The 14,299-nt window shown below is 47.3% G+C and overlaps 1 protein-coding gene across 7 annotated transcripts in view; it reads left to right on the forward strand.

Annotated features, from left to right (window-relative positions):
- The first annotated feature begins 6,836 nt into the window (after positions 1–6,836).
- RAPH1 (Ras association (RalGDS/AF-6) and pleckstrin homology domains 1) overlaps positions 6,837–14,299 on the forward strand; it is a 257,631-nt gene continuing 250,168 nt past the window's right edge. For 3 of the 7 annotated variants that reach the window (XM_077448530.1, XM_077448532.1, XM_077448535.1), the window contains exon 1: positions 6,838–7,218. The gene's annotated coding sequence lies outside the window, so the exon portion shown is untranslated. Of the gene's footprint in view, positions 7,219–14,299 lie in introns of all 7 variants that reach the window. The other 4 variants (XM_077448537.1, XM_077448538.1, XM_077448533.1 and 1 more) reach the window with 2 other exon arrangements.

Here is a 14,299-nt window from a genome sequence, read left to right on the forward strand (position 1 = left end):
TACTGCCCACAGACTCCTGGGAAATGATGGAGTCCCAGGAGTCTGTGGGCAGTAAAATTTAATGGAGTTCAAATGACTCCTGAGTGTTAGAGTAGCTTCTATCTAGTAGCCTGGACCTATTCTTGTGCCAAAAATGGCTATCTTTAAAGCCCCATACACACTATCAGATTTTCTGCTGGTTTTTGTCTTTAGATTTATCAAAATCATATAATATAAGGTCAAACCTTAGGCGTTTCAATGTGTATGCAATCAGGCAGGCCCTTGTACTACATGGTTTTGGTAAATCTGAAGACAAAAACCAGCAGAAAATCTGATAGTGTGTATGGGGCTTTAGCTGGGAAAATTAGCAATATTGCAGAGTGGCCCAAAACGTACCCTTGGTTTATGAAAAAAAGTAATGTGAGCGTTGTCAGCATTAAAATTGGGAATTAGCATTTGGTTCAGGGCTTGCTTTGTATGTCAACAAATATATTGTTCACCATGTCAATGCGATCATAGTGATCACAGGACTTTGTTGGAAAGTCATGGGTTTTTTTTATGTGCAAATTTTGCTTAAGTAGTCCATATTTAGGAATTTTAAACTTATTTTCACAGTTTCTGGAATGGTGAAATTAGTAAATTTGGTGAAATCACTGCCTCATCCCTTCAAGCTGAACTTTACTCTCTGAATCAATATTACCAATTTTTATTCCTTACGCTGCTAGCCTTAGTAAATAGATAAGAAGATACATTTTATTTACTTATTTTTAAACTTTTTTTTTTTTACATTTCTTCATTTGTTTCCTGGTTTCTGGTCTATGGCCAAAGTAATGTTATACAGCCCAAGAGTCTTTATGGCTAAGCACACCCTCCTGCCTGCATGTCAGGTCTAAGGACATATGGATTCTAGGAAGTAAATGCTACATGAATCATCTGACCTCACTTTAAGTGGTACTTGTTATATCCACTGTGGAACCTAAGGTGTTAATCCTCTTCATTGGTAAAAAGGCTTTTTGATGCTGCCTTCTCTGATCCTCCCCTTCTTTCACAGTCCTCAATCAATTTTCTGAGCCTAGGGGGCACTCTGCACATGCTCAGTTTGGTGTGTATTGCTAGAGAGCTTTTTTTTTCTTGGGAGGGTGCATGTAATCAGCCCAATGCTGTCCAGACAGAAGGTCAGAAGTCCTGCAGTCTCATAGTACAGTCAGAGTAGAATGAAAACTCCTCCTAAAAGCTTTAACCAGACACTCATAGAAGTTACAAGACTGCTATATACTGCTGATGAGAAACGGTATTTAGCAGTTTAAATTTACTAAGATAATTGCATTTCCATGTTCTGGATAAATATCCCCAAAAAATATATAAGAAAACATTTTGTCCCTCAGTTTAAGCCTATACATATTCTTCTACATATTTTTGGTAAAAACAAAAAATCACAATAACGTTTATTGATTGGTTTGCACAAAACCTATAGTGTCTACAAAATAGGGGATAGTTTTATGGCATTTTTATTAACCATTTTTTTTTATTAGTAATGGAGGTGATCTGCGATTTTTATCATGACTGCAACATTATGGCGGACACATCGGACACTTTTGGTGCTATTTTGGGACCATTCACATTTATACAGTAATCACTGAGATTAAAAATGCACAGATTACTGTGTAAATAGCACTGGCAGTGAAGGGGTTAACCACTAGGGCCCGTTGCAGGGGTTAAGTGTGTCCTAGGAGTGATTCTAACTGTGGGTGGGGGGTTAAGCTACGTGTGACATGACACTGATCACCGCTCTTGATCACAGGGAACTGTAAACAGTGTCAGTGTCACTAGGCACAACGGGGAAATGCTGGTTTACATCAGCATTTCCCCGTTCTTCCTCTCCATGAGACGATCGCAGGTATCACACTCACGGAGCTTGCGGCAGGCTCGCAAATTTAAAGGGACGTACCTGTACGCCCATTTAATGACACCCGCCCAGCGCGCCCGTGATGCCGGCACCCGAAGCCGATCTCTCGATCGCCTCTCGGGTGCTGCCGCCGCCATCTTGGGTATCCTGATTCCCATACCCAAGATGGCGGCGGCAGCACCCGAGAGGCGATCGAGAGATCGGCTTCGGGTGCCGGCATCACGGGCGCGCTGGGCGGGTGTCATTATTTTAAAAGTCAGCAGCTGCAGTATTTGTAGCTGCTGGCTTTTAAAAAAAAAAAAACGGCGGACTCAAGCTTTAACTGTGAATTATCACCAGGAAATAGACACAAAACTGGTTAGTAGTAAATGAACTAAATGTTTTAGTATGGGTTAGAATTCTTTACCACTAGACTGGGATTAACTCATGAATCAGCAAAGTCAGCAATAAACAGTGCATATAAGCATTAACTGCAATGTGAATAATAATACTATAAGTAGTGTAGAGTGGACTCTAGGGGAATGACTAGGATATGATGCAAGGTACCTTGAGAGGTACCCCTTAGCACAGGCATGCCCAAAGTCCGGCCCGCGGGCCGTCCAGTTTTGAACAGCCCACCTAGTTATCTAAACATATATATCTTTTGTGGCCCCCGATGATCTCCCAGTGCCGGGGCCACAAAAGATATATACGCTCAGTCTGGCTGCCTCGGAGATAGGAGGCAGTACGAGTACCCTGCACACAGGAGTATTTCCTGTTTACACGGAAGCCTCTGTAATAGGAAGTCCTGTCTCTGCCATTGGACGACTGTTCTGTCCATCAAAGGAGGCAGGACTTTCTCTTTAAGAGGCCGCTGTGTAAACAGGAGATTCTCCTGTTCTTTGGCGCTTGTCCTGCCCCCTCCATGTCCCCTCCAAGGCTGCACTGATGGAAATGGTGAGTGCATTCCTGGCTAATGGTGGGTGCATTCCTAGCAATGGTGTGTGCATTTCTGGCAATAGTGAGTGAAATCCTGGCTAATGGTGGCTGCATTCCTGGCAATCGTGGCTGCATTCCTAGCAATGGTGGGTGCATTCCTGGCAATGGTGGCTGCATTCCTAGCAATGGTGGGTGCATTCCTGGCTAATGGTGGGTGCATTCCTGGCAATAGTGAGTGAAATCCTGGCTAATGGTGGCTGCATTCCTGGCTAATGGTGGTTGCATTCCTGGCAATGGTGGCTGCATTCCTGGCAATGGTGGGTGCATTCCTGGCTAATGGTGGCTGCATTCCTGGCAATGGTGGCTGCATTCCTGGCAATGGTGGGTGCATTCCTGGCTAATGGTGGGTGCATTCCTGGCAATAGTGAGTGAAATCCTGGCTAATGGTGGCTGCATTCCTGGCAATGGTGGCTGCATTCCTGGCAATGGGGGCTGCATTCCTGGCTAATGGTGGGGGCATTCCTGGCTAATGGTGGCTGCATTCCTGGCTAATGGTGGCTACATTCCTGGCTAATGGTGGCTGCATTCCTGGCAATGGTGGCTGTATTCCCGACAATGGTGGCTGCATTCCTGGCAATAGTGGCTGCATTCCTAGCAATGGTGGGTGCATTCCTGGCAATGGTGGCTGCATTCCTGGCAATAGTGGCTGCATTCCTAGCAATGGTGGGTGCATTCCTGGCAATGGTGGCTGCATTCCTAGCAATGGTGGGTGCATTCCTGGCTAATGGTGGGTGCATTCCTGGCAATAGTGAGTGAAATCCTGGCTAATGGTGGCTGCATTCCTGGCTAATGGCGGTTGCATTCCTGGCAATGGTGGCTGCATTCCTGGCAATGGTGGCTGCATTCCTGGCAATGGTGGGTGCATTCCTGGCTAATGGTGGGTGCATTCCTGGCAATAGTGAGTGAAATCCTGGCTAATGGTGGCTGCATTCCTGGCAATGGTGGCTGCATTCCTGGCAATGGTGGCTGCATTCCTGGCTAATGGTGGGGGCATTCCTGGCTAATGGTGGCTGCATTCCTGGCTAATGGTGGGGGCATTCCTGGCTAATGGTGAGTGCATTCCTGGCTAATGGTGGCTGCATTCCTGGCTAATGGTGGCTACATTCCTGGCTAATGGTGGCTGCATTCCTGGCTAATGGTGGGGGCATTCCTGGCTAATGGTGGCTGCATTCCTGGCTAATGGTGGGGGCATTCCTGGCTAATGGTGAGTGCATTCCTGGCTAATGGTGGCTGCATTCCTGGCTAATGGTGGCTACATTCCTGGCTAATGGTGGCTGCATTCCTGGCAATGGTGGCTGCATTCCCGACAATGGTGGCTGCATTTCTGGCAATAGTGAGTGAAATCCTGGCAATAGTGGGTGCATTCCTGGCAGTGGCGTAACTAGAACCTTCAGGGCCCCGATGCAAGAAACCATGAAGGGCCCCCCTGAACCCCAGCCAGGGCCCTTCCCTCCGAGTCCGGCGGTTGAACTCCAGGGTGTGGTCACAGGTATGACCTTTGTGAGCCCTGTAGTTCCACCACTGGTATCAGTAGTTTTTATTTTTTTTATTTTTAGGTGCCCCATTGGGGGATTGTCCCTAGGCAGGATGGGGTCCCCGTCCCCAGAAGAGATGAGGTCCTTTTCTCCAGGGCAGATGAAGTTACTGCCTCCAGGTGAGAAGGGGTCCCTGTCCCCAGGGGGAGATGGAGGGGGTATGTAATGGTGTGTGGGGGATGGGGTCCTCTCACTCACCATGACCAAGCTGCAGGCCGTGCACTCATCCATGTTGGCCTGGGCTCCATCCAGTGTGCTGGATGGGCGATCAGCATATCTCCCAGAAAGACCTTTCATCATCTGTGTATGACGGGGGAGGGGGGGGGGGGGCTGGCAGACAAGCCTGCAGTGTTCTCCGGGGAGCCGTCTCTCATAGGGCTGCACTGCATCTGTGTGCTTAAAGTTTGTTTACCCGGGAGAAGTATGCAGTGCAGTGTGGGCCGGACTCAGGGGGGGTGGGACTCTGGCTGGGGAGAACAGACATCGGACTGAGCGGCAATGCATGGAGCAGGAGAGGGGTACTCTGAGGAGCCGGCCGAGGACCCAGGTCATGCGGGGAATGCACAACTAAAGAACAGCCATTGCGATAGTCGAGCATGGAGCTCTGCTAGTCACCCTCCATGGTGCACTGGTGCATGGTGCACTGGTACCCCTAGCTGCCTATGCTGCTGCCGGCCATATGCAGAGGGGGCTGCATGGGCCGCCTGCATCACAGGGCCCAGTTGCAGTTACGACTGCTGCACCCCCTGTTACGCCCCTGATTCCTGGCAATGGTGGGTGCTGCATTCCCAGCAATGGTGGGCGCGCAGATGGGCACTGACCCTTATTTTGCCTCACAGTTCTTATTTAAAATTTTAAGTTTTTTTCCTGAAACTTCCCTCTTAAAGTGAAGGTACATGCTATTCGCCAATAAATACAGTATATCCAAATAACATGCCCAAGCTCATCTCTTTAACACACACAGCCACAAAGGCAATTCTTGTTGGGCCGTGTATTAGTGTTCGAACAAACAAACTTAGACCGAATTTTAATGATTCAAAGAATGTCAGGCAAAATGATCGGCCCTCACGCATGTTCACTTCATCAAATCTGGCCCTCTTTGAAAAAAGTTTGGACACCCCTGCCTTAGCATAAACAATAGGTGATGGTCTCTGTGTAGCAGCTGCAAAGGGACAGTCTTTAATCGTAACGTTTGAGCCAGTTAGGGTTGGGGCCCAGTTGTACCATTGGTGCATGTGAGCGTAGTCCCAGTCAAGCCTGCAAGCAGCAAAAATGTTACTTGATGGCTGTATGGCCAGTTCCTTAGGGGGTCAGTCTATCTAGCAGCAAATCCCCACAGTAAGAGCTCACTAGTCCCAGTGATACTGCAGTTCTCTATCCGGTCACACACAGTGATTAGTCCATTCTCTGCTCTGCAACCAGGTGACTCTGACTCCCAAACACAGCACCCTGTATCTTGCTCGGGCTGCTGATATGCAGCAGTGTTGGTGCACACTGGACAATGATTTGCACTCTCCAGTATCCCTTATGGCAAGAGGAAGCTGTGTCATGTACAGCCTGAGAAAAAGCAGCTCTTTGCCCTTCTCTTAGCAATCTCTATCTGGGAAATGCAGTTCAAAAGCTCTTGCTTGCAGTAGAGTGGATGAGTGTACCCATATTCTGATGGCTACTTCCAGCAGATGTAGGAATGTTTCCAACGCCTTGTTGAATCTATGCCATGAAGAATCAAAGGGGAAGTATAGCCAAAGCTTGTTTGGTTGTACTGCTCCTATGGATCACAGGAGTGCAGTTAGTTTTGCAATCCTGTGACCCGTTTTGAACAGAGAAGGGGCTGAAGTCCACTCTCTGCTGATGTCAAAGAATCTGATCCAGGGCCTGCGTCATTGTGACAATGGAAGTTGGGATCCACCAGATCCCTGGACTGACACCCGGCTCATGCTCTCGGTCAGCCTCTGACAGTCTGAGCTGGGTGCTCTGCCCCTCCACAGCCCAACCTCCAGAGGGCGGGGGGGCAAAGAGCTGCTAATTTCCAGTCACCAGCTCTCTGCTCACAGAGCTGTGAGAACTGAGCGATCGGCGGTGTTTGATTGCTCAGCTCTCAGTGTAGAGGCCCCAGGGGGACAGATGCAGCACCCATCTAGGAAAGGATGAATCTTCAAAAAAGTGCAAACCCATACTTCTCTTTTAAGGCAATGGGGGACCAATCCTGTACTAGCAAGGTGTTCCTAAACAAGTGGCCGTTAAGTGTACGTATGTATCTATATATATTATACATATAGATAGATAAATAGATAGATAGTAGCTAGCTATATAGACGTGTAATAAATAAATCATGGTATTGCATTGGCAGCATCCAGTGTAAGTGTGGCAGTGAGCAGCAGGGGGCAGTGAAGGAGCCAGCACCACCTAGTGGCTGGACAGGGAGGAGCCGGGAGCACACAGGGAATAGTCCGGAGATGAGACTATGAGGTGGGAGCTCCTCGCCGTCATATACGTGCGGAGGAGGAGAAGAGGACCGGTGTGTGCGGCCAGAGAAGAGCCGGCACACGACGTACAGCCCCTATTCTTGTAGCCGGAGCTGAGGAAGACTCCTCCATTCCGTGCAGGAGAAGTGAGAATTGTGGAAGCAGCCGGGAGACAGGAAGGGCCTCCTCTCCACTCCTCCCCTCCTCCTCCCTCCTCTCCGCCTCCTCCTCCCCTGACTGCCATCACTCTGAAGCCGGGAGCTGGGAGGAGGTGAGAGGCCGCCGGCAGTCCGTGGTGTGTCCGGGCCCCGTACTGGGAATAGACCGGGAGCGCCGACACGGCGACACCGCTGAGGTGAGAGGGGCTGAGTGTGTGTATGGGGGGAGGGGCGGACAATGCCGGCCTGACAGGGGGCCTGCGATGGTGAGGAGGAGGAGAAGGATGGTGCACAGTGTACAGGGTGTGGGATCAGCACATGGACAGCGGACACATCGGGTGAAGGAAGATCGGCTGATTGATGAGGGAGCTGTGTGCGGTCAGTCAGATGTATGCCAGGTTCTGTCCATGGGGTGAGGAGAGGAGCCCCATCCATCCATCCACCCTCCTCATTGTAGGGTGTGGGTTGTCATTGCAGAGCCCTCCCCAGTCTGTGGGTGAGGAGATCTCACAGAGGTGACAGGTCAGATGGACAGGAGTGGGATCCACATTGCACCATTGTCTGTCTTATTCTATATAGGGAGATGTGCTGCCTCTGATCATTGTTATTACAATGTGTAGGAGACTTCCATATGCTTTCCCACAAGTTCATCTCCCAGCCTGGTCTGTTCCCCCGGGTGATCTGTGTATGAGGACATGAACCCTGCATGATAACTTGGTCTGCTACAAGTAAACTCACACACTGACATCTCACACTCCTTTATTGGCACTTTTCAGTCTTTTCAAATCTGCAGCTTTTATTAAAAAATGACCGGATGATGATATGAAGGTGTTCCCTGTGATGAGGTGACAGCTCTCTATCTGTTGTGGTCCTGTGTTGTCACTAGAGATGATCACAGGTGTCCTCCAAACTCATCTCTAGCTAAACTTGCACTCCTCTTTTCCTTATTTTACACTGTGGGCCAGGTCATCCACCACCCTACCTCCTCTGGGCCATCCACCACCCTACCTCCTCTGGGCCATCCACCACCCTACCTCCTCTGGGCCATCCACCACCCTACCTCCTCTGGGCCATCCACCACCCTACCTCCTCTGGGCCATCCACCACCCTACCTCCTCTGGGCCATCCACCACCCTACCTCCTCTGGGCCATCCACCACCCTACCTCCTCTGGGTCATCCACCACCCTACCTCCTCTGGGCCATCCACCACCCTACCTCCTCTGGGCCATCCACCACCCTACCTCCTCTGGGCCATCCACCACCCTACCTCCTCTGGGCCATCCACCACCCTACCTCCTCTGGGCCATCCACCACCCTACCTCCTCTGGGCCATCCACCACCCTACCTCCTCTGGGCCATCCACCACCCTACCTCCTCTGGGCCATCCACCACCCTACCACCTCTGGGCCATCCACCACCCTACCTCTATGCCTACCTGAGCTGTGAGGTGGAAATGATTCAGTTGTAGCTCATTTAAAAAAAAAAAAAAAAAAAAAAAAGAGATCGTCCAGAGATGAGTTCAGAGGATGCCCAAGCCCATCCCTAATGTCACATGCACCCCTGATAAATAGGCATGAGCTCCAAACTCACCTGAGCTATCCTGCCAGGAAGGTGACAGAGCAGACAGCCAATCATAGGCCAAGGAGGCCTTCCCTGCCCTGCAGATGCATGCTTACAGGCAGCTGTGGGGCTGGAAATGCCTTTGTTGCCTATGATTGGCTGTCTGCTTTGACAGCTTCCTGACAGAACTGCTCGGGCAGGTTCAGGCTCGTGTCCAAACACTCCTGAGCTCATTCTTATTGATGAAGACGACAAGCAGATGCCTTGGCCTATATTGGGCAGACTCAGTCACACGTTGGTGCAGGAATCTGGTACAGAGCATTATCTCCATCACTGGAGAGAGTTTATGTACACAGGAAGTGGCTGAAAAATGAGGGAGTAGATCAGGATCACTGGTATGCAAGAATGGAATTTGGAAATGGTATTTTATAAACAAACAAAAAAAAGTTTTGTTGATTTTGCTATAGCAACTCAATATCATCTAGTAAGACTGATGTCCCACAAGGCGATCACTCTGCAGGGCACACAGAAACTTGTATGCATAGGTCACTCCCTTTCTGGCTGGTGACATTCAGGGATATCTCCATTAGTGACGGAGTGACACTTCACTCATTGAGACAGTGATGGAGCTACCTGTGGAAACAGGTCCATATTTGTACATTGCTTTTTTTTTATCCAAACACTGGTGAGTTATCACCAGGGTTATGATCGCAAGTGTGATGTTGGCTTTGAGGTTTAGTTCAGTGGTGGTCAACTTTCTTAATGACGGGGGTCTCAAGTGGTCCTTGACATCATTTGAGAGCCTCTGTTAACCACTTCAATACAGGGAACTTTCGCCCCCCTTCTTCACAGCCCAATTTTCAGCTTTCATCGCTCTCGTGCTTTCAGTGACAATTGCGTGGTCATGCTACACTGTACCCAAATTACATTTTTATCATTTTGTTCGCACAAATAGAGCTTTATTTTGGTATTATTTATTCACGACTCAGTTTTTTATTTTTTGCGATATAAGCGCAAAAAAAGCGGAAATTTGGGGAAAAAAACAATATTTTCTTTTTTCTATTTTAAAAGAAATCCAATAAAATCAAATTTTGTCATAAATTTAAGCCAAAATGTATTCTGCTACATGTTTTTGGTATAAAAAATTTTGATAAGTGTATAATAATTGGTTTGTGTGATCACGGACATATGTACGCAAATGATCATGTACATATGTGTGCAGGTGATCACGTACATATGTGTACAGATAATCATTGGGACATGTGATTTTAGTGGGACATATGTGGGGGACATGTTTTTATTATTTGGGGACATGTGTGTTTTGGGGACATATGTGGGGACTGTGTTTATACTGTGTGGTGTGTTGTGTGTTTACACTAGACTGGTGACCAGTGAGTAAAAAGCTGTAAAAAACAGCTCATACTCACTGATCATCAGCCGGCTGCAGCGATCTGCTCTCTTCTCCTCAGCGATGACTTCTGTGTGAGGAGAGGAGAGCCGATTGCTTAGCAACCGGCTGTTTGTTTACATCACATGACGGCCGTCATGTGATCAGGAGGGCCAATCGCAGAGCCCTCCTGCCGATCTGAGATGCGCCGTGTCCGGGTGACACGAGCACATCGGGATCGCGCCGCTGCGCGGGCACGCGTGATCCCGCTCCTTCTGAAGGACGTTCCTGAAGTCCTATCAGAAGTAGACGGCTCCCACCCGGCCGTATATGTGCATTGGCCGGGTGGGAAGTGGTTAATATTGAGTGACTGGAATTCTACAAAAAAATGTAACAAGACAGCAGAGGTGATGGGGCATGATGAGGCCTCTCTCACATGGGGGATCTGATCAGGTCCGCCTGTCAGTTTTTGAGACAGGCCTGATTGGTTCACATATCCCTATGAACAGGTGGGTGTAAATGCACTTATGTCTGTTTACACCTACCTGCATGTCCGATCCATTCCGCTTAAAAAAAAAAAAAAAATAATGGATGGGGAGCTGTTCTCTTCTGTTGAGGTTGTTCAGATTGCAGGTTAGTCAAGTGTAAATGGACAGGTGAAGTCTGTTTGTTTCCTGGCCTCTCATACAGCTGAGCGAACGCTGTGTCCACTCTGCAAAAAATGATCAGACACAGATGCTTCATCCACCCGCTCCTGACTGATCAGCAAGGATCTGTGAGCTGATCGGTCAGAATCTGCCCCGTGTGCAATGAGACTATGGACATGCTACAAGAGATGGGCAGAGATTGCAGGCGATAGTCAGATGCTTGAAAAATCTTGCATAAGATTGTTGGAGATCGTTGCTATTACCAGCCCTTGAATGAGCCTAAAAATACAGGCTACTCTCTGCAGGCACAGTGAGAGCTGTAGAATAAGTGGCAAAGGGCCCCAGGAGTTCCAATCTAATTTAAATGTATACACTGTGCTGTATAGGACATTCACAGAACATTTTCATAATTGCTACAATGGGTTTGATTTACTAAAACTGGTGCACTCTGATGCTGCGTACACACGAACGTAATTCTCGTCGGAATTCCGCTCAAACTGTCTTGCCTACACACGGTCACACCAAATTCTGACCGCCAAGAACGCGGTGACGTACAACACATATGACGGGACTAGAAAAAGGAAGTTCAATACCTAGTAGTCAATAGCTTCCATCTCGTAGTTGAATCTGAGCATGCGTGAGTTTTTGCGCGTCGTAATTGCATACACACGATCGGAACGTTTTTCCATCAGGAAAATTGAGAACATGCTATCAAATTTTTGGTGGGAATTCGGCCATCTAAATTCCGATGGAACATACACACGGTCGCATTTTCCGATGAAAAGCTCTCATCAGTCTTTTTCTGGCCGAAATTCCGATCGTGTGTACGCGGCATGAGTCTGGTGCAGCTGTGCATGGTAGCCAGTCAGCTTCTATCCTGAGCTTGTTCAGTTAAGCTTTGGCAATAAACCTGGAAGCCGATTGGTTTCTATGCAGAAGGGAGCCTGATTTTTGCACTCTTCAGCTTTAGTAAATAAACCTCATTGTGTACAAAACGTTCATATAGTTAAAACAAATTCAGCCTCTTGTTTTCCAGTTGCTTTCCGATCAGGCCTACCTGTCAGTTTTGTCAGGTGGAATTGATTGGAAATTCCATGCAAGTCTAAGTACAGATGGCTATAAAAAGACGTGCGTCCGCTTGCCTCTGAGTCTATTTAGGTTCAGAAAAAAATGGAAAGGGTCTGCATCCTTTTCTGTTTTTCTGGACCCAAACATAAAGGACCCGATGTAAACGGACGCAAATCATCTTACATCCAACCACCAACATATGTTGTCAAGAGTAGAACTTAAAAAAAAATAAAGGGGCATGCGTGTGACAGAAATGGCATCCATCATGTTCAGCTGCAATTCAGCATTGAATTTTTTTTCTTGAATCTCCTGGTGAACGGACACGGGTTTATTTATTAAAGGCAAATCCACTTTGCACTGAAAGTGCACTTGGAAGTGCAGTTGCTGTAGATCCGAGGGGGACATGGAAGGAAGATAAAAAACAGCATTTTAGCTTACACATGATTGGATGATAAAATCAGCAGAGCTTCCACTCATTTCAGCTCTACCCCTTAGATTTAGAGTGACTGTACTTCCAAGTGCACTTGCAGTGCAAAGTGGATCTATCTTTTGTAAATAACCACCATAGCCATGTTAAAGGACTCAGTCCCTTTCACACTGGCAGAGTCCGCCAACTCAACAGGGGATCTGTCCGCTGATTCCCGCTGAGCAGGCGGATGACAGGTGCGTGTCTGCTCTGCTAATGCAGAGCAGAAACAGGCACAACCCGCTCTACTCTATGGGCTGTCTGGAAATGGACCGCCTGTCATTTGATCTGCCAACCGGATGGGGGAATGGATCCCTATCTGTCTGTTTTTAGTGGACAGGCTGGGCTGTCGGTGGGTGTCATGACATCTGCCACTCCATAGAGAGCAATGTATGGTCCGATCGGGTCCGCCTGCCAGTTTTTCAGGTGGACCTGATCGGACCATCTATTACTCTCTATGGAGCGGAGGATGTCAACGGATATGTGTTCATCTGTGTGAAAGGGGCCAAGTTGTGACCAAATCACAATGTAGTGCTGATGTCAATTAAACAGATATCTGCCTTAAAATGTGAGTTATATTAGGTACAGCAGCTTGTCGCACACTTTCTGTGGAACTGTTGTATACATTTATTACGAGACAACATACAGTCAGGTCCATAAATATTGGGACATCAATACAATTCTAATCTTTGTGGCTCTATACACCACCACAATGGATTTGAAATGAAACGAACAAGATATGCTTTAACTGCAGACTTTCAGCTTTAATTTGAGTGTATTTACATCCAAATCAAGTAAACGGTATAAGAATTACAACAGTTTATATACGTTTCTCCCACTTTTTAAGGGACCAAAAGTAATGGGACAGATTAACAATCACCCATTAAAAACTTTCACTTTTTAATACTTGGTTGCAAATCCTTTGTAGTCAATTACAGCCTGAAGTCTGGAACGCATAGACATCACTACTACAACTCTCTTCAGTTCCTGCTTGTTCTTGGGGCATTTTGCCTTCAGTTTTGTCTTCAGCAAGTGAAATGCATGCTCAATCGGATTCAGGTCAGGTGATTGACTTGGTCATTGCATAACATTCCACTTCTTTCCCTTAAACTCTTTTTGGTTGCTTTCGCAGTATGCTTCAGGTCATTGTCCATCTGCACTGTGAAGCGCCGTCCAATGAGTTCTGAAGCATTTTGCTGAATATAAGCAGATAATATTGCCTGAAACACTTCAGAATTCATCCTGCTGCTTTTGTCAGCAGTCAGACCATCAATAAATACATGAGAACCAGTTCCATTGGCAGCCATACATGCCCATGCCATGACACTACCAATACCATGCCTCACTGATGAGGTGCTATGCTTTGGATCATGAGCAGTTCCTTTTCTTCTCCATACTCTTCTCTTTCCATCACTCTGGTACAAGTTGATCCTGGTCTCATCTGTCCATAGGATGTTGTTCCAGAACTGTGAGGGCTTTTTTAGATGTTGTTTGTCAAACTCTAATCTAGCCTTCATGTTTTTGAGGCTCACTAATGGTTTACATCTTTTGGTGAACCCTCTGTATTCACTCTGGTGAAGTCTCCTCTTGATTATTGACTTTGACACACATACACCTATCTCCTAGAGAGTGTTCTTGATCTGGCCAACTGTTGTGAAGGGTGTTTTCTTCACCAGGGAAAGAATTCTTCGGTCATCTACCACAGTTGTTTTCCGTGGTCTTCCGGGTCTTTTGGTGTTGCTGAGCTCACCGGTGCCTTCTTTCTTTTTAAAGATGTTCCAAACAGTTGATTTGGCCACACCTAATGTTTTTTTCTCTCTGATGGGTTTGTTTTGTTTTTTCAGCCTAATGATGGCTTGCTTCACTGATAGCTACAGCTCTTTGGATCTCATATTGAGAGTTGACAGCAACAGATTCCAAATGCAAATAGCATGCTTGAAATGAACTCTGGACCTTTTATCTGCTCCTAGTAAATGGGATAACCAGGGAATAACACACACCTGGCCATGGAACAGCTGAGCAGCCAATTGTACCATTACTTTTGGTCCCTTAAAAAGTGGGAGGCACATATGCAAACTGTTGTAATTCCTACACTGTTCACCTGATTTGGATGTAAATGCCCTCAAATTAAAGCTGGAAATCTGCAGTT

This window comes from Lithobates pipiens, unplaced genomic scaffold (assembly GCF_037356315.1).
Source record: "Lithobates pipiens isolate NorthernLeopardFrog02 unplaced genomic scaffold, aLitPip1_a1.2 Scaffold_22, whole genome shotgun sequence".
In the NCBI taxonomy this organism is placed as follows: Eukaryota; Metazoa; Chordata; class Amphibia; order Anura; family Ranidae; genus Lithobates; species Lithobates pipiens.